Source organism: Pleurodeles waltl, chromosome 4_2 (genome assembly GCF_031143425.1).
Source record: "Pleurodeles waltl isolate 20211129_DDA chromosome 4_2, aPleWal1.hap1.20221129, whole genome shotgun sequence".
Lineage (NCBI taxonomy): Eukaryota > Metazoa > Chordata > Amphibia > Caudata > Salamandridae > Pleurodeles > Pleurodeles waltl.
In genome coordinates, this window is record NC_090443.1 from 328,595,682 (window position 1) to 328,620,142 (window position 24,461).

The 24,461-nt window shown below is 45.6% G+C and overlaps 1 protein-coding gene across 1 annotated transcript in view; it reads left to right on the forward strand.

Annotated features, from left to right (window-relative positions):
• The window catches only part of LOC138293858 (probable endonuclease 4), a 207,755-nt gene that overhangs the window by 55,502 nt on the left and 127,792 nt on the right, over nucleotides 1-24,461 (forward strand). The gene's annotated exons all lie outside the window — the stretch shown is intronic.

The window sequence follows — 24,461 nt, forward strand, 5'->3', positions numbered from 1 at the left end:
GTTGAGAGGAAGGTCCTCGGAGCGGTCTCAAAGTCCTCCATTGTCCACTCAAAGTTCTCGGGGTGATCCGATTAGTCGACACAAAAAGAGCAAGAAGTTGAAGTGTTCTTCAATTTCTCCTGGACTGTAGGCCCACCAGACGAGGGAACGTCGGTGCTCTAGGCCTCCTTATAAGGAACGTGTGCTGACTCTGCACCTTTCAGAGTTTCCAGTATTTCAAGCGACCCCTGCCCAACTTTGTGAGTTCTGCGGGGCCCTGTGCCTCATTTCTGGGCAGCCTAACTTTGCTGGAGCGCCTTCTGACCCCACAGTCAGAAGAAGCCCCTCCGGGTTCCACGCTGGCAGCTTGGGTGCTGCAAAGGATCCGCCGGAGTTTTACGATGCCCATCCAGCTCCTTGTCGGAGTCGGCAATGAGAAAGGCGATGCCGCCGCCCCTGGGCAGCGCCGTCTTCGGGACCAGCGTCAGGGAAGGTCGGGGAGGTACGACTGACGCCGGTCCGACGCTGCCCATGGGCGGCGCCATGCCCATTCTCATTGCTGACTCTGACAAGGAGCTGGATGGGCGTCATATGACTCTGGCAGAAGCGTTGACTCCTATGTTGGATCCTGAGTCCCTTTCTGATCTGCCAGGTTATGGTGAGGAATAGGAGGGGATGCTGGACCCTTTAGAATACCAGCTCCAAGATCCTATGGACTGACGTACAGACTTGGTTGAGGCCAGCGGACTGGATACTTCTCCAGAAACTGGAATGCCTTCTCCTCCTACCGTGGATAAGGGGGAGGGGACTTCCTACTCAGTGGTGGTAGGAAGAGCTGCTGAGGTCTTGGGCCTTGAATTGCTTTTAGTGGCAGTCAGGACTAACCTTCTGACAGAGGTCCTTTGCCTGTAGTTTTCTCCTCCGTACCCATGCCCCCCCTTATTGAAGCCCTCACGGATGTCCTACTGGGTACCTGGTCCAAACCCAGCACAGGGGCTCCTGCGAACAGGACAGTTGACCATCGCCTGCACCAGTGGCTCCAAGGTTTCTGACACAACACCACACGCTTGAGAGCTAGGTAATCTAAGCCTCCACTTCCCAGGACGTGTTCCTTCCGGCAATCCAGGATAGGGATTCCAAAAGGTTGGATACATTTGGGAAGATTTTTTTCTTCCTCCAGTCCAGCATTGCGGTCCTTGAACACTGCATGCCCTGTGGACCATTATTCCCACACTCAGTGAGATACAGTTGCACGAGTGCTGCCACAGGTTCCGTTGGAGTCCTGGGCTTTACTCTCTCAGGCATTTGCCAATGGGAGAGGCACAGCAATGTTCACTGTCTGTTGTGGACTGGACACAATGGATTCACTGAGCAGTTTTGACGACAGTGGTCCTGAGGTGCCACGACTAGTTGAGGATGACTGGCTTTTCGGGCGATGTCCAAGCTACTTTGATGGACATGCCCTTTGATGGCACACATCTCTTCGGAGATGAGGCCGACTCATTGCTTAAGAGCTTCAAGAATTCTTGAGCTACGGCCAGGTGCTTGGGTCTCGCGGCGGCCCCACGCCTCCCTAGTCTGTCTTTCGCCCCTTTCGTGGCCATGGAAGGGTCCTCCAACTGCATCCATTCCTGGACAGCCATTGTGCTGTTCATAATGCCCAACCTCTGTGTGGCCAACGGCGTGGGATCTACCAACCTTGTGGATCAGGGAGCCAGCGGTCTGGCTAGTCCCGACCCCACCACCTACGCATCTGCCTCTAAGCCTTCCTAGTCTGATTCCCCCACCAAGGGCCAGTCGGAGGCAGGATTCACCATCACCTGCTATGCTGGCATTCCATCACATAATAGAGGGGAGTTCATAGTCACATCAGGAAGTTTCCATTTGTTGAATACTGGTCAGTCACCCTATTTTGGCACTACAATTGGCGCCAGAAGCCGCGTGCACCCATCCTCTTTGCCACTCATGGAGGCAAAGAGGATGTCAGCATCCGGCTTCTGGCGCCAATTGTAGTGCCAAAATCGGGTGACTGATGTGACTATGAACACACTAAATTTGAAAGGAATTTCTGTTCATAGTCGGAATGTGTGTGGATTACGTCATGAAGGGAACCATTTGAGAATTCTCATTTGATGTACCCTATAAATTGGATTAGAGAGACTGTCTCTCTTCAGTTTGTCCTGCAGAAGTCCTGTTTTAGGGACAAAATGCGTTGGCTGTCTCCAGCGTTTATAAGATGATTTTAAAAACAATAAATAAAAGAAGATTTTATCAGCTTGTATATGGAATTTGGACTTTTTGAGTAGTTACTTCATATGTGGTGCACCGCTATACCTTGTATTTATATCTGCTATGGTTTGGCTGAAAAGCAGTTGCCTGAGGGCTTGAGAGCCCATTCCACCAGAGAAAAAGCTGCAACCACTGTGTTGCTGTCAGAGTCACCAGATCCTCGGGGTCTGTGCACGTTCCCAACACGTCCACCACTGAACAGCTCCAAGACTCTGATAGATAAATCACAGAGTCTGAGAGAGTTCAAGAGGGGAAGAGGGGATTAGGAAGGGAACGGCTGGGAAGGAGACCTGTAGTAAGAAAAAGGTTAGAACACACAATATGAAAATTATATCTCCTGAAATCAATACTAAACTATGATTCTAAGCCTACTCACTCTGAAAACATGAACAATCTAAGAGTTAAGTTTAAAATGACTAAGTTTCAAGATGGCCGGATACCTGTAGGGGAATCAAGATGAATTAAATAAAAACTTTCTTATTCAAGTACTTTCCTTTACATGAGAATCAGAAAAAACATTCTGACTAAATTTTAAACCATCTGTATCAACAAAGGGAGGAACTGGGAGATTAGTTGGTCCAGTGTAGGAGGAACAGTTTCGTCGTAGTCGCAAGAATTGGCCAAATGGTAAGTTGTCACGAAGGGATTTAGGATGATGACTCTCGTACATTAGCAGGCTGTTGCGATCTGTAGGTTTTTGGTAAGTACAGGTTAATAATTTCCCCTGTTCAATTGTAATCAATAAGTCCAAAAAATGAACCTCCTTATCCGACACCGTAGAAGTGAATTTCAAATATGGGTTTAGTGTGTTTACCCACTCAGTCAGTGAACTAGCTGTAGCCAAAGGGCCTTGCCATACAACCAAGATGTCGTCAATGTACCGATGCCACAATTTTATGTTATCGGTGAAAGGATTAGAAGCTGGTAAAATGAATTCTTTTTCAAAGTTATACATATAGAGGCATGCCAAGCTGGGAGCAAAGGTACTTCCCATGTACGAGAGTCATCATCCTAAATCCCTTCGTGACAACTTACCATTTGGCCAATTCTTGCGACTACGACAAAACTGTTCCTCAATACAGGAACACAATACCCAAGCAGATGATCTTCAAACAAAACTCCTTGAACGACATTATCCCCAACACGTCATCAACCGAGCTCGTAAGAGAGCAAGGAACAATAGTCGTGACTCTCTACTTCAAACTAATACTAGAGTCACGAATAGACGGTTGACTTGTGTGTCTACTTTCACCCCACTATCTAACCAGATAAAAACACTGATTAATCAAAGGTGGCATATCCTCAACAGTGGGGGCAATACCATTCCTAGGCCCCTATTTGCATTTAAACGATCTAAAAATATTAAAGATCTGATAGTCCATACCCGTCCAAAAGACACATTGCGAACACAGACACAAACTACACTCTGGAACCTTCCACCAGTAACTGGACATTATCCCTGTGGACACTGTAATGTCTGTCAATTGACTAGCCCCAACAAAACTTTAGATTTGGCACCTATAGGCCAATGGCACCTGACAAAACACACGAATTGCAACACTAAAAACTGCATTTACATGATTACGTGTCCATGCGGGCTACGTTATGTGGGCATGACTTCTAGACCAGTTAAAATACGAATTAACGAGCATAGGAGCAACATCAGGTGTGGACGCATTACAACAAAATTATGCGCACGCTTCCTAGATGCCCCCCACAGTCCCGATGATTTAAGTTGGGTCGTACTTGACGCCCCTAGAATCACTACTGACTCTCCACACTCCTTGTTCAGACTGGAACAACAGTGGGTTTTCAAGCTTCATACTGATACAGATGGGTTGAATGATGCCATTCCCTGGACTACATTGTCCGCCTAATCAACCCCTTTTAAGGATTTACCACCGAGTATTCAGTATCTTCAATCTATATTTGTTCTGTTTTTCACTTTTTATTTCCATCCTAATTGAACTGACTGTGAAAGACTATGGTTTTAGGGAGCCCCATGTTATGTATTACTCTGTGGCCCATACCTTTTGTCTACTAGGGCGGTTATTTCCGGCTTCCCACTCCAAACCACTCATTGTATTAACTGACATAACTCACTATCCAGTTCCAGCCATTCCAAGATGGCCGACGATGTTTTTAGTCCATTGTTTGTTTTGACTACCACTCACGAGGCTATTGGAGTAATGCTCATTCTAGTCTATTATATCTCGGTTCACAAAGATGGCCGCCATATTTTGCTTGAGTCCTTCTTTTATTTCTGAAACCTGTTCCCGGAGTGTAGTCCTTCTACAGTTTTGACCACCCTCTCCCATTTTTGCCGGGAAAACTTCTTTTTAAAAGACTCGCACCGAGTCGGGAAGTTGTCTTTTCGGGAGAGCACGTCAGGGTAGGTTCCCCTGCAGACTGCCGTCATCCACAAAGTAAGTGACCTCACGTTTGTGTGTTTATCGCTTTTTTCGGTTACTTATTTACTCTGGGGACGTATATTGAGCTCAACTAATGACATCTCTCAAAGTATTAACAGACGTAGGTTGGGGTAATCCCTTAATATTCTATGGATAACCACGCTTTGCCAGTGTGTTTTTGCCTTTGTAAATCACCACGCAGACTATTACACTCTGCTACAGTACTCACCAAGCCTTTTTAGAAATATTTCCTGTTGTAAAACTGTTTTATTCCTCCCAGTTTTCCTTCAACAAATGTCATAAATGCTAGTGACGAGTCTGTGTATGAATTTCCAAGTGACATGGACTAATAATGTGCTTGATGTTCATAATCAATTTAACCAACCGACCTCTAGTAGTGAATGTGACTGTTTTGGTTCTGATTGATTACACTGCATTCATGGTGTCTGCTTTACCACTTTATTATTAGTGACCGCTTTCGGCATGCTACTTCCCAAGGGGCCCCCCATGTACCAAGGGATGGTAAGCTTATTGTCTTATTATGTTTTTACACAACTGGTTACTACACACTGTTGTGTCACGGGTGTCCTTCCTTATTTTTCCGTGTGTTTTGATCAAAATGATTTGTTTGTATTTTTCTAGGGCGACCATTAGAGGTTTCTGACAATTAGTGAACTTCAATGTAAGTGACTATATGATTTGTTTGACATTTTTGCAAACTTTCGGTAATATAGACAGGAGAAGTCTTATTATGTATTGGTCCTGAAGAAGCGTCATAGGATCTTGTTAGACCACTGTACGCGAAACATGTTGACCATGTCCTAGGAGCCCGACGATAATCTCCTTAAGCTCCAGCACCATGCAGAAAGTGGTTGAGCATTATTCCTCATTTTACACTTTCCTTCTGTTTTTAATCTTGGTCCCGGTCTTATTCCATTGATTAATTAAATTGACTCGCTCCTATTAAGACTGGGAACCAATTTTAGCTTTCACTTTCCTGCCAGGATTAGCGCCTGACCGCAACACCAGGTCTTGTAGTGTCCGCTACCACGGCTGCTACCTAAAAGATCTCCGGCAAAGAGCCTCCTTACGGGGAGCCCGTCAGACATTGCAGCGCCGGTCTGACGAGGAGCTACCCGATGATGAAGCATGACATCCTCTTGGATGTGTGAGGGCTCTTGCTCCTGAACTTTAATGTTCCCCTAGTGATTATATTTTTACATTTGGAACAGTGTACACCTTTTTTGTATGTAAATTTTAAACCAGTCATATAAACCCTGATTTGAGAATGTATACTAGGACCACACAATATTGCATCTAGAAACTATGGCCTTCTGTGTACTCTTAAAATGTTTCAACACAAATTGCGAATATTGCTGATATAGTAAAAACCATAAAAGGATTGTGCACCATGAATAACACAAGGATTCAGAAAACAAATCACATAACTTGTCAACTCAAATATTACACAATAAATATCTTAGAATAGTGGCATACAATAAACAACATGAATTAAACTCGAGGAGAGAATCGTGCGTCTTGCCAATTCGAGTGTTACCATGTAAAATACCCAAAAATGGTAACATGCAATGAATATCAAGGTCAAATCCTCATTAATCGAATCTCCCGTCTTGCCGATTCGTAAAACACGATATAAATGTCAAGAATTAACAGCTCACAATAAGTAACAAGATCAAAGTACAATGAAACAAATCGCGCTACTTTTGCCGATTCTTAAGCCACCATGTAAATGTCAAGAAATGGTAGCGCGCAATGAACAACAAAGTTAAATGCTCATGAAACGAATTGCACGTCTTGCCAACTCGTAAAACATCATGTAAATGTCAAGAAATATTAGCGCGCAATGGACAACAATGTCCAAACACCATAAAACGAATTGCGTGTCTTGCCGATTCTTAAGCCACCACGTAAATGTCAAGAAATGGCAGCGCGTAATGAATAACAAAGTCAAACCTTTATGGAATAAATTGCGCGTCCTGCCTATTTGCAAACCACCATATAAATGTCAAAAAATGGCAGCGCGCAAGTAATCTGTTATTCATTTAAGAATTAAAACCAAGAATATGAAAATTCTCAATAACGGTGTTGGGAAATGTCCAACCACCGTCTTACCGCCTGGAACAATGATCACCAAGGAAGGATGAGGGCAGAAGACTGGAAGATCCAAATAGGCCGCCGGGACAGGAGCTCAGGAAGAAGCTGCTGCTCTGAACCGGGACCTTTTAATAGTGAGCACTGGGAGTTGGGCTGACTCTCTTTTATAGAGTCTTGGCCCAGCCCAGAACCACGCCCAGGCATGTTGCAGGGAAAGTCTCTGGAAGGCCCTGGAAAGGGGCCACACTCTGAAAACCTGCAGCAATACATTACAAAGGAACAGTATTTGTAAACATATTAAAAATAAGTTTTCAGGATTGAACTCTGCAATGCAAAAGGTTAAACCACAACATATCAGCACAATGCATAAATTAAGTTGTTTTGAGAGTGCTGGGTTTTTGCATTTTTGTCGCCAGTAGAGCGCGTACTGCTCTGGTGTTGACAGTACTCCCATCTCCCAGACGCGCTCTAGGGCCTGGTTTACTTGGATTAAGACGATGAAAGCGTCTCACAAGTACTGGAGCATGAACATCAGATGCGGAAACCCATGAGTTACTTTCAGGACCATAACCTTTCCATGAGATTAAGTACCATAGATTACGCCCTCTCAGTTTAGAATCCAACACTTTCTTGACTTCGTATTCTTCTTCCCCTTGTACTAGAACAGGAGCTGGATGAGGGTGGACCTTTTTGGACTGCCTTTTTCAAGAGGGAAGTGTGGAACACTGGATGAATCCGTAAGGATCCGGGCAATTGTAGTTTATAGGTCACCGGATTGATTTACTGAAGGACAGTATAAGGACATATGAATTTGGGGTTAAACATGTGCTTCTTCTTGAAGTCTATATGTTTTGTGGAAAGCCACACTTTGTCACCTGGTTGATATTGCGGTCCCTCACAATGTTTCTTGTCATAATGCCTTTTATATTTTTGTTTGGCTTTTTCTAAATGGTGTTGAATCAGTTTCTGGGTTTAATGTAAATGCTGAATGGTTTCTGACACAGCTGGAGTAAGAGAACTTTCTTGAGGAATTGTGATGGGCAAGGTGTCAGGATGATAGCCAAATAAACCAAAAAAGGGTGTAAATGCAATAGAAGTGTGGAATGAGTTATTGTAAGCTAACTCAGCTAACCAGAGCATAGATGTCCAAGAATGAAGTGCCTTTTCAGCGTAGGCACGTAGGTATAGTTTTAAAGTCTGATTTAGTCTCTCCGTTTGACCATCTGTTTGAGGATGGTGACTAGTAGATAGCGTAGATGTCACTTGGAGTGTTTTACACCATGTCTTCCAGAAATTGGAGGAAAATTGTGACCCCCGATCGGAGAGGATAACCTTTGGCAGTCCATGATAACGAACCACTCTATTCAGTAAAATAGTTGCCAATTCACTAGAAGTGGGCAATTTTTTACAGGCAATGAAATGTCCATATTTCGTGAGACTATCTACTACCACCAGAATTACTGAATGCTGTTGAACCACTGGTAGACCGGGTAATAAAGTCTAAAGAAATGTGCTCCCATGGACGACTTGGGGTTGGAAGTGGATGCCAATATCCTGGAGTACCATTGCTTTTACATCTTTTGTTAGGGTGCCACCAAAAATAGCGTTGGATCAGTTCAAGAGTTTTTGGAGTACCTGGGTGACCTGCCGTAGGTATAACATGCAACAAATGACACTATCTTGCAAAGTTTGGTAGTGGGTACGAACAAACGAACGTCATGAAAGGGTAAACCTTGCTTGATTGACATTTTGGGATCTGCTTGGGCCCATGTTTGCCATTTTTCAACAGTGAAAGAATTGCAAATTTTTTCAAAGAAATCTTCAGTTTTTATGATACATAGAACATTGTCAGGAGCAATGATAGCTCTGGAGGCTTGAAATGCAGGCAACGTGGTAGACTCTTGACCGGACAAGGAGTCAGCCTTGCGATTATCTTTACCAGGCCGGAAGGTTACTACAAAATCAAATTCGGCAAAAAAAAGCATCCAGCATAATTGCTGAGGGGTCAAAAGTCTGGCGGAACTCATGAATTGAAGATCACGATGAACAGTATATACTGTAACAGTGTATTTTGCACCCAACAAATGATGTCTCCATTCTTTAAAGGCGTAACGAATCGCCAGAAGCTCTTTTTCAGCAATGACATAGTTCTGTTCGGCTTCGTTCAACTTCTGAGACATATAAGCTACAGGATGAAGTTGACCAGTGTCTTTATTTCGTTGTGATACGACAGCTCCTATTGCTACATCTGAAGCATCAGCTTCCACTATGAAAGGTTGATTCGCATCAGGATGAGTTAAGACTGGGGCAGTGGAGAAAGCTTTCTTTAAAGTCGAGAAGACTTGATCAGCTTCTGGGGACCATACAAACTTTTCTTTCTTTGTTAGTAGCTTAGTGATTGGAGCCACTGTCTGGGAAAAATGATTTATGAACCTCCGGTAAAAATTTGCAAACCCCAAGAAACATTGTACATCACGAACAGTCTTTGGGGTGGGCCAATCAGATACAGCTTTTACTTTCTTTTCGACCATCACCATACCTTGAGGGGTAAGAATAACCCCTAAAAACTCAACTGTGGTAACATGAAACTCCACTTGGTTAGTTTGCAATATAAATGGTGTTTTCGAAGGGCTGCAAGAATCTTCTTGACATGTTGTACATGTTCGTTTTCATTGTCTGAGTAGATCAAAATGTCATAGATGTAGACTATGGCAAATATGTCGAGATACTCTCTAAGAACGTCATTCAAGAAAAATTGAAATGCTGCTGGAGCATTACACAGACCAAAAGGCATGACTGTGTATTCAAAAATGCCATATCTTGTCTTGAACGCTGTTTTCCATCCGTCACCCTCTCTCATTCTGACCAAATGATAAGCACCTCGAAGGTCAAGCTTCGTGTAGATTTTTGCTCTCTTTACTTGTTCCAATAAGACCGGAATTAGGGGTAAAGGATATTTATTCTTGATGGTGACTTTGTTTAAACCCCTATAGTCAATGCAAGTTTGAAGTTCTCCATTAGCTTTTGAAACAAAAAACAAAGGCGAAGCTGCAGGAGACTTAGAGGGGCGAATGAAGCCATTCTCCAAAAATAGATCTAGGTATTTTCGTAAATGTTGATTTTCATGTTCTGACAGGGCATATACACGACAGTTAGGAAGTATCGCACTTGGGGCTAGATCAATTTGAGTCATAAGATCTATGAGGAGGTAGAGTCTCTGCTCCTTTCTCATCAAATACATCTTTGTAAGATGAATACTGTTTGGGCAGCTGAATTTCTTTCTCCGCAGCAGTAGCTATGTAAGATAACCATGTGGATTCCCAGTCCTGGACATCTTCCAGGCAGCAACGTGGGCATCCCTGCACATGTTTACCAAACACTCCTGTCTGGACAGGAAGGTCCGCATGGACCGGTATTTCACCCGTTTGGTCTTGTAGGGGTTTCTAGTTTCGAAAATTTGGCCACAGCCTGCCTGCTTGAGTAGCTATTGAAAGGTAGGAAATCTGTGGCTAGATGTCTCTATCAGATGAACAAGTTACTTACCTTCAGTAACGTATTATCTGGTAGAGACAATGTCTAGCCACAGATTCCTTACCGACCCACCTATTCCTCCCTGCTATGTGGACAGATTTCTAGGGTTAGGGATGATCCCTTTTGGAGCCCTAGTAGGGACACTCCAGTGTCAGTGCACTTCATGGCTCTGTGCTTTTGACGTGGAAAGTCATAAAAAGTAACTGACGTCTGCATGCCAAGATGGCATCTATGTAGGTGGCCGCAATGTCACTTCCAGTGCGTACGATGCAGCACGAAACTGAACTAAGCCACCTACATGTGCACAGGGATACTACTCCCAAAAAATCTTCTGGATATAGTCTGACGCCTGGAAATTCAAAGGTAAGGAATTGGTGGCTAGATATTGTCTCTACCAGATACTTCATTACTGAAGATAAGTAACTTGTTCAATGCTATAATCCCTGGGGAGACATAGCAATTGGCTGTATGTTAAACTCTCCCAGACTGATCAAGGATGAAAGCTAATAAACAAGAACAAGCATATCCTTTGCGTAAATACCTACATCAAGAAACTGGAGTAAGATTTTACTAAATATACTTGTGAAATTGAGATAATCATCTTGTATGTTCAGCCAAGTAAGACATTTAGAAATGATATTTCATCACTTTCCCAAATGATGAAAATTTTGTTGATGTAATGTTTCCAGAACTTAATCCTCTCTTGGTGAGGATTGCCAATTGCCAGAACACGTTTTTCCTCAGATTGGCTCAAATAGGGTCCGGCTAGGCTTGGGGCGAATGTGCTACCCATTGATTTTCCTTGCACTTGGAGATACAGGGTCCCCTTGTATTTGAAAAGGTTTTTTGTGAGAGTTAGCCTGTAACGTTCTAATATGAAATGTCTAAGTGTTAGGAGAGCCCATTCTTGCCTTAAAAGGGAATCTTCTATAGTATCTAAGGTGGCCTTTTGGGGCAAACTAGTATACATGCTCTCGCTATTCAGACCCACCAAGAGGTTTTTATAAGGATCAAATGAAAGATCCTCTATTAAGTGTAAGAGGTCCCTTGTATTGTTTGGATAAGTTGGTGTTTTTTGCACTAGTGGTCTCAAAAATTGGTCCGCAAATTGTGAGGGGGGTTCTAAGATATAAGTCTAAATACAAAGGGGGGGGGGAGGACCGGGAGATTATATGGTCCAGTGTACAGTCTCCCAACTATAGTGAATATGAATAAGGTACACTGTTCCAAAATTATCTGACAAACTAGGAGACCAAAGATCTCAGGAGCAAGAGCCCTCAAGCATCACAATGGATGACTTGCATCATCATCAGGAAATACTCCTCGCTAGGCCGGCACTGCAATGCCTGACGGGCTCCCCGAGAGGGGGGCTCTAAACTGTGCTACTCTGATTGTGACTGGTGAGTACAAACTATACAGACCAAAATGCCTGCATTCAGGCACCAGTAGACATAGGAGAGGACAGAAAAAAATACTTTAAATTGGTTATTCATCGCACAATCTACATCATAGTTTAATCAGTACAAAAGGATGAAGACCAAGATTAAAACCAGGAATGAAAGTCACAGATTGAGCTATAATGCTCAATTACTTTCAAAGAACAGATAAACCTCAGAGGACTCTAACTGTTATAGTACCTATAAGCTGGGGTCGACATGTTTCGCGTCTTGCGGTCCAGCCGGATCCATTGACGCTTCATCAGGACCAAAAACAAAAGATTAAATCTCCTCTTCTCCAAAAAAGAAAAAACCTTAATTTAGGATAGGAAAAACCAGTCACTTACATTTAAGTAAACTGGCTAAGTCAAAATCAGGTCGCCCATCCCCAAGTCGAGATCAGGCTCCTTGGGAGGCACGTTCCAAGGACTCAAATTAACAATATTAGTCAATGGTCCAATGCCATGGACCTACCCTCTGAAACGGCATCCCGTTCTAAGATATATCCTATTCCAGACACAGAAGGTCGTCCGAATGGGGAGACCTATTGTTGTGCATTTTTTGGGAGGGAATAGAAATAAGGAGTCCTAGGGCCATTATTGCATAAGAACTCCACCTCTTATTTGGACACCCATGCGTTCATTTCTGCTTCTTCTGTCATGATGTTAATGATCCGATTTAGTCTTTTTATGGAGTCTTATAATCAGATGTCTTCAAAAGGACAATCCCACCCATCTCGTCTGCTGGTTTTATGATTAATTACTTATTAGTAGTCAATTCATGAAGGGCCCTTCGTTCCTTTGTAGTGATGTTATTAACTGTTCTCCATGTTGAGACATCTAATGATTCATTTCCTTTCAAAATAGCTTGTTCAAAGGCCAAAATCTCAGCTGGAAGCAGTGTTGTGGGAGGGCAGAAAATTGACTTTTTTTCTCTAATGTGTATCTCCCTTTTCTGTATTGGTCTCTTTTCCATTGAAAAAGCTGTTAAATTAAATTTTCTCCAAAACTCAGCCAGTTCTATGTGGAGTTGGAACTTGTCGAAACTTGGGACAGGCACAAAGCCCAACCCTTTGTTAAGACTGAAGATCTTATCTTCTGTGTAGGTGGAGCCCGTGAGGTTAAATATCAGCGACTGCTGTTGCTAGTTCCTGGCATCTGGTCTTTTGTCCTGCTCCTGGTCTTTATCCCAGAGTTGTTGTTCTCCCATTGGACCTTTTTTTTTCTCCTTCCTCTTTGCTGGTATTGGAACCGTCCTCAAAAAGGATGCCTAAACACTGGTGAATAGCTTGGTGGAGATCCTGCCATGTAGGGGTTTCTCCAACCTCCATAAAGTGGATGTGGCAGTTGAAAGAATGATATCAGTAGGCCATCAAAGGGTTGAGCTTGCCAAGGTTGTAGCCACCGTCAGTTTCTTCCTATGCGTAGGCCTCTAAAGCTCTCATCGCTACTCCATCCAGATGAATCAGAAGAATTGCCTCCTGATGAATCATCATCGTCAGTTTCTTGGTCCTTTATGCGATTGTAATCTTACCTTATAAAAACATAGGCCTTCTCTTGTGAGAAACACTTAAGATCTTTTTCCACTCTTTGAATCTTGCTCTGTGTGAGATAGTCCTTAATTTCACTATTTATCTCTTCCAATTTCTTCATGAAGACATTGATATGAATTGTTGTTTTTAGTTTTTTCTACTTATCTGAATCTTTGTGGTAAGAACTTCAGAGAGTCTTTTTGCAGTCTTCATTACGAGGACTAACTGGTCACTGGTGCAGCACCATAAAACTGGTGCAGCACCATAAAATTGACACCCAGTCCTTTCTGAACACAGTATCATCCAAGAAGATTTGTGGAGTAGTGCGTCTCCAGAGTCGCCTTGGTACTGCATTGGCCCGCAGGTATTCTGTCATCAACACTCCATGGATGACTGTTTTTATCTGTTCCTTCTTCAATTCTGACAGAGTCCCCATCTGGGAGACATTCAGATCACTCAAAGGGGTGGGGGGGTTAGCCAGTATGGAGTCAATCTCCTCATCTTTATAGGTAAGACCTAATTTCTCTGCCATTATCGTTTCTCTGGTTCTTATAAAAATGTTATTCAAACCCAACAATTCAGATCTCAATGGTTAAAAAATAACATACATGAAGAAGTGGATATGTGGTTTCTTCTGCAACTGAATAGTCTGCCATGCTGATGGAGACTCACATAGCTGTGTGCTGCTGTATTACTTCAAACAAAATCAAAAAGGAGCTATCATATGAGATACACTCTGATTCCACAGTAAACCAACAGACAAAAACAGCTTGTTATTGTTTAATAACTTTTATCCCCGATCTCTCTGGGAGAAATTCCCATACATCCAATTCCTACATCTCCGCAGGAATTGTAACGATGTTCGGGATTAGAAGAGCCAAGCAAAGGAAAGAACTCACAAAGAAGCTGGAAATAAGAAAATATCCAACACATATTATCACTAAAGTGTTCAAATGAGCAAGATACCGAGATAGAGGGATCCTTTTACAGGAAAGAAACTCAACAACAACAGATGACAAATTGACTTGTGTCATGACTTATCAATTCACATCCAACTACATTAAGAAAATATTGAAGAAGAACTGGAGAATACCCAACTTGGACTCTCTGAATTGGGGAAAAAACACATTTTGCACATAAACGGGCACAGAATTTGAAAGATTATCTCGTACACACCAGACCGTGAAAAAAGAGACAATTTCTACAACTTGGGGCTTCAAACTAGTTGAAAGACATTACCCTTGTGTATCATGCACAGTAAGACACCGCACTAAGGCTACTAAAACAATCAATTTTGACCATGATTTTGTATGGACATTAAAAAAGCCCACTAATTGCAATACATCATATGTAATCTACATGATTACCCTGTAAGTTGTGCTACATAGTTATGACATGTTGCAAAATAAAGAAACGTATCGGGCAACATAGGAGCAAATACTAGGTGCAGAAAAACTACAACACGTATGAGCAACCACTTTTTGACTGCAGGCACCATGCTGATGACTTACAATGGGTAGTTTTGGAGACCCATGACTTTGTGGGCATACATGTAGAACGTAACCTCCTGCAGAAAGAACAACAATGGATCTATCAGTTGAAAACGTTTCACACAGGACTGGTCAATATTATTCCTTGGACACAGGTTGAACAGTAAGGTCCAGTAGTAAATTATACAATGGGATCACCCATGTATGTCTAGGAATAGGAAAAATAGAAAAATAGATTAATGGAGGAAAGGTTTCCTCAACCCAGAACATTGCAGCAATACAAAAGTGTTTGGGACATTTCTTTCCCCTCTAGGTTCCCTTCCTTCCTTTTCCCTTTTTCTTCTTTCTTTCCTTGTTACCCCCTCCCACCTTACCTCTGTTCCCTATAGCACTCATCTTTAATACATTCTTTGTGTGAGTGTTCATACTATCCAAGTGTAAAGGCTCGTCAAATTCACAATTTTACTGGCTCAGAAGAAAATAAGTATTATTTTCAGTGCAAAAATAATTGTTGGAAGGATTAGATCCTATATGTATTCAAGTGCTTTTTTTCTTTAGAAACATCTACATAGTATTCATGTAATGACACCTTTTGGTGTGAATCAGGCCCGTAGAAACAATTTAGAATTTCTTTGTAGTCTGTGTTCCTGGGTAACTCAAATTCCCATTGTTACTAAAATGATGCTTGATCACAAAGCAGCGTTTCCTCTTGATGACCCTGGGCTCCTTTAAGAGTCTTTCTCCCCTTTTAGCAGCACGGACGTGCATCTCCTAGATTATGCACATTGTAAAATACACTACACCTAAGGTAGTGGTACTGGTCTCTCTTTAAAACACAAGCCTACCAGACTCATTTTGAGAATCTGGTCGCAAGAAAAGTGCTGCGGGGAAGAAACACAATGGCGTCCTCAAGTGAATGCTTGGCCCCCTTCCCCTGGAGTATTGTTCCAGAGCCTTTAAAACGGGTCCTCTTCATGAGTACCCAGTCTCTAATTCATTAAGGTAATGCCCACCGTTTTTGGATTTAAAGCAGCTACATAACATTTACCCACTTGACTGTGTAGCAGGTAAAGGAATGTGTCGATTGTAGGAGGATGGCCTTTTGGTCCTAGAGTGTTCATTGATATGTTTTTTTAAAGTTGTATCCTTTAAACAAGAAATACTATTTGATTTTCAACCTTCATCTTCAGCTAACGACACATATGACTAATAAACCAATGCAACTTGGAGTAAGTTTGATTTTTCTTTCTCACAAGATTTTACACTAATTTCAGTGAAAAGCAGTCTCATCATTTGATCTGTCTCACACTTTTTTTTTTGATAAAGAACTTTTTATTGATTTTGCACGAAAACAGTAATAAATACAAATCAACATGATGCCAACGGGCATTTAAACAATGATGGTCGAATCCTAGGTCCCCCCCACACTTTGTTGATACATACCATATACAATCCTAAAACCTAAAAGCCTGCCGTGCCCTCCCACCTCCCCCATATCTTGTTATGTTTATTCAAACAACCTCTGGCCTCATATATAAGTTTCTCACGCTGCGCACACCAATCCACCCCCGTCTCCATTTAATCAGTGTCGGCGCATTCTTTGCCTTCCACTCTGTCATTATATCCCTCTTGGCCACCAGGCATGCCATCCCCAAAAAGGTCCGGTCTGATCTTCGCAGCCCAGTGTCACCCATGACCCCCAGGAGGAGGGGCACTGGCAACCTCTCCACCTCCTCTTGTAAGACCCCAGAAATCTCCTGCACAACCGCACCCCAGTAGGCCGCTATTATCGGGCATGCCCATACCATGTGGAAGAAGTCAGCTGTGGGGCTCCCACAACGTGTGCATTCCGCCGAGGAGCGGAGGCCCGCTCTGTGTAGTTTGTCAGGCGTGAGATACGCGTCATGCAGAAAGTAGGTTTGTATTAACCGGAGGCGAGTGGCCATTGTAAGAGAGTGCGGGGCTATCAGTGCTTCTGTCCAATCCGTGTCCTCCATGGGACCCACCCAATCCTCCCACCTCCTGCGAAGTCCTCCCAGGGGGCCCGCCGCGACAGTAGTTAGGGTGCGATATATCTGGGAAACCCCTCCTCTGCCCAGGTTTCCCATCAGAGCTTTGGCTTCCATGGGGCTATGCTCGGGGATGATGTCTCCAGTCTGTATGTGGACTAGTAGGGCATGGCGCAACTGAAGGTATCGGTAGAACTGTGTCTTGTTCAAGGCGTATTGTTTCTGGAGGTCCTGAAAGGACCGCATATGTGACCCTTCCCAGATATCACCCAGAGTGGAGATACCTATGTTGTCCCAGGTCTGAAGGCCCTCTAGGCCTGCCACATGTTCCAACTGCCTCCCGTGCCATAGCGGGGTCTGTTGGGTAAGGCGTCCCCACCACCCCGTCACTTTCTGAGCTGTCCGCCATCCCTGTAGCACCACTTTGGTTACATCTGGGGTATCTCGAGGGATCGGATTCCCATAAAGGGTGCCGAAGATCTGTGGGTAGCCCATTGTTTGTAGTTCTAGTTTGTATGCGGGGTCTGACCAACCACCTACCACCCAGTCATTAATTACAAGTGTGTGCATCGCTAGATAGTAGTATTGGATATTAGACATGCCTAAGCCCCCCTCGTATATGTCTCTCTGACATGTTTTAAGTGACAATCATGCGCGAGTTCCGCCCCATATGAATTGGCGCGCTAAGGAATCCATCTCTCTGAACCATTTCCTAGGGACGGGAAGTGGGAAGTTCTGTAGGAGGTATATGAGCCTGGGGAGGATCATCATCTTGTACAGCGCTATTCTGCCAAGTAGATTCAGGGGAAGCACCTTCCAGCGCAGGAGGTCGAGCTTGATTTTCTTTGTTAGTGGCGTGATATTAAGTTCCCATGCTAACTCGGGAAGAAGTGAGATATGTATTCCTAGGTATTTGAAGCTGTTTCTCCGAACTGGGATGTTTCGTTGCCAGTCTATACAGTCGCGAGAGCGGTGTAGGGGGACTAGCAGGGACTTGGCTGGGTTCAGGATCAATCCTGAGGCTTCTGCGAAAAGTCTCAGGATTTCTAGGACGCGCGGGCCGCTTTTGGGTGGGTTGGAGATATACAGAAGAACATCGTCTGCGTATAATGCCACTCGGTCTTCCGAACCGATGGGCCAGTGCCAGCCCTCAATCAATGGGTCGTTTCTCAGTAGTATCGCCAAGGGTTCTATTACTAGCGCAAAAAGTAGAGGGGATAGCGGGCATCCCCGTCGCGTTCCACGGCCAATGGGGAACGGGTCGGAGACTACTCCGTTCACCCGGACTCGGGCAGTCGGATTAGAGTATAGGAGTTTCACTAGTCCTCTGAATTTCGGTCCGAGCCCATTTTTATGCAGGACCTGTTCGAGGTAAGACCAATCCACCGTATCAAAGGCCTTTTCAAAATCAAGTAGAAGTAGTGCCAAGTATTTGTGTGACAGAGTTTGGCGGTGAGCCAAAGCCAGATGTAACCGCCTGATGCAGTGCCTGGTACTACGGGTAGGCATGAAGCCACATTGGTCAGGGTGAACCAGAGTGGGCATTACCTCCTTTAGTCTGGAGGCAAGGATCGAGGAGAGTACCTTAATTTCGACATTTAGGAGCGAGATGGGCCGGTACGCTGAGCAGTGTCGTGAAGGGGGCTGGGTTTTGGGGATCACCACAATTGTCGCTTGGTCAATCTCAGTGGGGAAGCGGCCTTGGTTTTCAGCTTCGTGGTACATATTAAGTAGGTGGGGACCCAGGATGTCCCTGCATTTACTATATAGTTCTGCTGGGAAGCCGTCCGGGCCTGGGGTTTTGCCCGTTGCCAGGCTAGATATTGCACTGCCAATCTCAGCAAGGGTAATGGCCTCCTCCATTCTATTTCTCGCCTCTGGGGACACCCTTGGAAGGGTAATATCGTTTAGTAGTGGGGTCTCTCTCTCAATGGGAGGGCGTGGGTGCTTGGCATATAGACGCGTATAGTAGGAGGCGAAGCTCTGTGCAATTTCTGCAGATGGTTTAACAAGGGAGCCCGAGTCCTCTAGGATCTCGGGTATAATTCTGCCAGCCATGGGGCGGGTGGCTAGCCAGTGCAGCAGTTTCCCGTTTTTATCCCCCCATCCATATATTCGGGCTGCTGAGGCTCTCCACATGTGTTTGGCCGACTCCAGCATCATATGTTTGATATCCTCTCTCACCCTAGTCAGTCGCCTCATGGTAGAGGCCGAGGCCGAGTTTACATGCTGGCGTTCCAGTCTTAGAGCCTCGGTTTCCATTACAGAGATCTGGGAGTTCTGGTCCCGCTCACGGGGCCGAGGAATGTGTTTGGCGTGCCCTCTAAGAGTAGCCTTACAAGCGGCCCATATTATTCCCGGGGATTGAACCGAACCTACGTTAAGTTCAAAATATTGACTGAGGTGATTCCTGAGCTCCTGCATGTAATCTTTATCCTGCAGGTGCCAAGCGTTCAGGCGCCACATAGGCCGTTTGGTGGGGTCTACTCCGCCTAGTCGGATACTTATCGGCGCATGGTCCGAGACCCCTCGGGGGAGAATCTCTGCCCCGGTGATGTTTAAGAAGTCCAGAGCGGGCATAAACACAAGGTCTATTCTGGATTGCGTCTGGTGGGCCGCGGACGTGTGCGTGTACTGGCGCTCTCTGGGGTGCCAGGTGCGCCACACCTCGCACAGGCCGAGGCTTTCCGCCCAATTGCTTAGGGCTGAAGCCCTCTGAGATCTATTGGTGGTGATTTCCCCAGATATGTCCAGAGTTGGATCAAGGACCGCATTGAAGTCGCCCCCCAGTAGGGTGGTCCCTTGGGGAAGTCCTGAGGTCACTCGGTGGAGCGAAAGTAGGAAGGTGTCAAGCCCCGCTGGAGGGGCGTAGGCACATACAAGGTTTAACGGGTGTCCCTGAAGAGTCCCTGTGACTACTACGAATCTACACTGTGGGTCGGACTGCGTGGCTGTGATCACCATGGGTAAAGATCGGTGCAGTAGGATAGCCACCCCTCTAGAACCTCTGGAGAACCCTGCGTGGTATACTCTATCATATCCTCCTCGCGCGAGCATAGGGCATCTGGATCCCAGGAGGTGGGTCTCCTGGAGGAGGACCACGGAGGGGGAATATCTACGGAGAGTGTGGAATACTGCTGATCTCTTGATCTTGTCCAATAGGCCATTTACATTCCAGGAAAGGACTTGGGTCATCAAGGGCCAAGCGTGAGGTGTGTAGGTGTTACGCAAGATTTAGTGTGTGGGTGTAAACCCAGGGACGACCATTTCAAACAATTAGGCGAAATCTTAAAGTTACAAACCAGGCTGACTAACTCGTAGCCCTTTAAACCCAACTCAAACTCCCCCCCCCCCCCCCCCTGAAACTCCCCCCCTCCCCATACTCCCACCCCGGAAGCATCTGTCGCCCAAAAACCCAACCAAAACCAGACATCCAGCATTGCTGTCGTTGGGGTGGAGTGGTGGACCCCTCCTTTCTTTCGGATCAGTTGCAATTAGCGGTCGCAAAACGAGCATTCAACACCATATTTTAAAAGGTCTCTGGTGTCGACAACAGCAGTCCCACTGGGGCCTGCCCGAGCACATCAGGCACGGCCAGTCTCTTCCCGCGCCCAACGAGGGGGCCGCACACGACTTGTCAGCCGAGCACCGGAGATTGACTCAGGCGACCATCTTCTGTCACTAGGGCCGGTGTCTGAGGCCCCGGAAGAGCGTCCGCCGTGATCTCAGTCTGTGAGCCTGAGTCTTGGGCCGTCTCACCGTCCGCAGGAGTGTTCAGGTCTTTCCGTCTACCTCTTCGAGATCTGGTGCGTCGCCTGCTCCTCCGAGGTCCTTCTGAAGAGGGGGTTATGACACAAGGGGTTTTCCCGGCAGCCCCCGATGGACCCCTCCGGGCCCCGACGCCCTCCTCCGTCAGCCAGTCCCACGCCTCCTCAGGTGATTCGAAGAAGTATGCTTTCCCAGCCATGAGAACTTTGAGGCGAGCAGGGAAGAGGAGCATGTATGAAAGTTGCATTGCCCTGAGTTTTTGCTTAACTTGCTCATACGACCTGCGGCGGGTTTGGACCTCTCTGGTGTAGTCCGGAAAAATTAGGATTTTGTGGTTTTCCCATTGAAGATCTTCCTACCTCCTCGCTTCTTTAAGGATGTTGTCTCTATCTTTAAAATTAAAAAAACGTGCGATCATTGGGTGCTTCGGGCCGCCCGGGGGGGGGCGAGGTGCGAGTGCCCTGTGGGCTCGTTCAACTGCGAACAGGGGCGAGAGGGATTGGTCCGGCATCCACGTTTTGATCCATCTCTCTAGGAACTCGGAGGCCCTGTCATCTTCTATACCCTCGGGGAAGCCGATAAAGCGTAGGTTGTTGCGTCTTGCCCGGTTTTCAGCATCCTCTGCACGGCGGTGAAGCTCGTTGGTTCGGGTCTGCAGTTGGGCCACTTTGATTTTGAGGTCAGACAAATCAGTATCATTCTGGGAAACTCGGGATTCCACCTCAGTGATTCGGTTTACTGCGTTTCTAAGGTCTTGTCTGATGAGGCCCATATCCACTCGTACTTCTCCGATTTTGGTTTCTACGGCTACCTGCGATGACTGAATAGCTTGGAGAATGGCGCTCACTCCGTCCAGGGTCGGGCCCCCGGTGGCTGTGTCTCCCCCTCCCCGCTGGCCCGCCGTCGTCGTGAACTGATCGATTTTTTGTTGGGAGGGTGGAGGCTGTTTGTTTGCCTTGTCTTTTCCCATCGTGGTGTCCGGGGCGGGAGCCGGGTGTGTCCCACTCCCTGTATTTATGTTTTCAAGCCCAGGTTTTCAATTTGTTTTCCGGTGTCTTGGACCAGGGAAGGTACCGCCGCGTCGCTCCGCGCAGGGATGGCGGGGTGTCACTGTCTCAGGGGCGTTGTCTGGACTAATTTACTCTTTCTTGGGCTCTATGGAAGCATCTTTTGCCGGTATCGTTGAAAGATCTAATCGTTGGCTCCCATCCGGTAGCTCCCCTCCTCTCACCCTCTTCCCAGGCGAAAGGGACTCACTATAGTTCCGGGCTCAAAGCCTCACCACACCCAGGATCTGGTGTTTCCGTAAAGGGCCCCGTTTCGCCACACGCTGGCCTCCACTTCTCAGATCTGTCTCTACAAGGGTCAATTGTCCATAACTCGAGGCCTTGGAGTTCAGGCTGTTTCAGGGTGTGTGTCTCCACTCCTCGGAACCTGGTCTGCTACCAGCTCTTGGCGTGGTCCTTGGCCAATCCCCTCTTGACGGAGATCTGAATGGGATCCGGAGGTGGGCCACCGCCTGTCCCCCTCACCGTAGCAATGACAGGGGAGGGGGGGGTTCTTCCGACTCGTCGACCCCCTCTCCTTCCTTCTCCTCCACTCCCGGGTCCCGGGTAGCGTCTCCGTCCCCCCGGGCGGACCCGCCCGACCTCCAGTCGAGACCCGACCCTATTACGTACCAGGAGGGGGCCGCGGGGGGAACAAGCAGCGGCGGCGGTCTTCTCGTCCACGCCCGGCCGCTTCACTTCCGTCTCGCGGCCAGGCAGGATGGATGAGGGGTCCCAGGCCTCCCGGCCTGCACCCGCAGGTCAGTGCACAGGGTGGGGCCGCTCACCTGGTGCCTTCTTCCTCGGCCGCCCGGCAACAGGGATCCGCCGCCGGGGCCCGGTCCAGGCCCCCCAGGGACTCTCTCCGGTCTTTCAGCCTGCCACGCACGTCATCAGCTCAGCTATCGGCCTGGCCTCGGGCCCGGCCGGGCGCGTCGCGATCGCCATCTTGTTTTCCCTCCCGGGATCGGCCCGATCTCCGCGCGGGCATAGAATGCAGGGTCTCCGTTTTTTTTCGGCGTGCGCGACCCCCGCGAGACCCAGGGTCACAGGGGTGTCCGAATCGGTGTCTTTCAGCTCCCTTGGGCTGTGCTAATTATGGGCGGATGACGGAGGGGTCCAGAGCACTCTCAGAGTGCGACCGCCATCTTGACGCCCGAAGCCACACCCCCTCACTCTTTTTACTGTTTCAGTACCAACAAGAGATCCTTGTCCTTAAAGTATGGCCCCTAAGGGTCCTCATTAATCAATTGGAAGATATGTCTTTATACCCTATAGATGATTTATATGAATTTGTGCTTAGTAAAGTGATGTTGTTACCTACACTATGTTGCAGGACCCATAGGTTCCTTTGTATTTTTTTATTATTTTTATCTTTGGATGTGGTTTTTCTATAAGAACATGCCTCCTTTTTTTTTATTTTCTAGGTTGTTTGAATGGTCCTGAAAGGATAGTTTATGGATATATATATATATATTTATATATATTTATATATATATATGTATTGTGGGCCTTATGTGTCTCTAAGAAAATATGTTAAAAACATCAGATATCCTAGTATACCTCGTCCTAATATGGAAATTATTATATATATATATATGTATGTATATATATATATATATATGTGACTTTCATGGTTTATTTGTTCTGTTTTAGAGGACCACAATCGACGCCCTCTTTTTGATGGAGTAATTGTATTTATTCCATTCCTGGAGAAATTGTCTCATCAGGCACATTAGGGATTCGGTATAGCATTGGTCCTGATAAAAGTCGTTGACCTAAGGGCGCAAGAAGTCTGAAATATGTCAGCCTTTTTATGAGCACTTATTAGAATGTGAAGGACTGCCTAGAACGTCCGCATCACATCTCTCACGTTTTTAATCTGCCCGAGCCCGTTATGTTATAATAAAGGAAACATTTTTAGGGGCCGGAGACAATTTTAATTTGCACTCACCACACAGATCCCACTTTGCCTCTTAATAAAGAAATTCCAGCTCCTCAGGGAGGCGATACCCTATGATGATGCTACTTACTACTGGTACTCTAGTGGATGATGCATACCACCAAAGGAAAGTGGTCAGTGAGGGTCTCATTTCTATTTGAAGAAAGGACTCTGAGGTTGAGGGCCTGGTGTGGGTGCACACCTATTGATTTTTCTTGGTGTTTATTTTGGAAGCAGCGTGCATCTCATATGCTAGCTTCTTTCTCCCTCAGTTTTTTTGTTGTTTTTTTCCAATGACGAAATAGCAAACCATACCAGGAGATTTTGTGTGAAAAACATCTTAATATAATTTACTTTTATGTTTGGGCCCAAATGGACGTAGCATTGTTGTCCAAAAATCGATGGGTTGATATGATACCCAAGCATTTTGATAGTGGTAAGACAAACTGTAAGCATTCAGCCCTTCACCTTTTGTGAGTGGAATAGAGATTAAAACATTTTATACGCGATATTTGTTATAACTTGTCCCCCCAGATGTTTTAGAAAATTGGTGGTAAATGGTGATTTTTAAGTGCATTTCATTTGTTATTTTGTGTTCAAACTCTGTTTACCAGCATACAATAACCTTACATTGCATGACAGGATATTAGTAGATTAGTTCATTCTATTGCTGTCCTGGGAAGAATGTGTACAGCCCTGGCTCTATAACACTTAGAATGCTGGATTTGATCTGTTCACCCTTGAGGTAGATGGTAAACCTAAGATCCAGCTTTCTTCAACTTTTATTGGTTTTCGCATGCTTGGGCAATCCAAAAACCTGAAGTATAATATATAATAATATATAATTATCAAAATGCTGGTTGCAAAAGAACAAGAAGCATTAAAAGCATGTGAGTATCTACAATATCTCCATA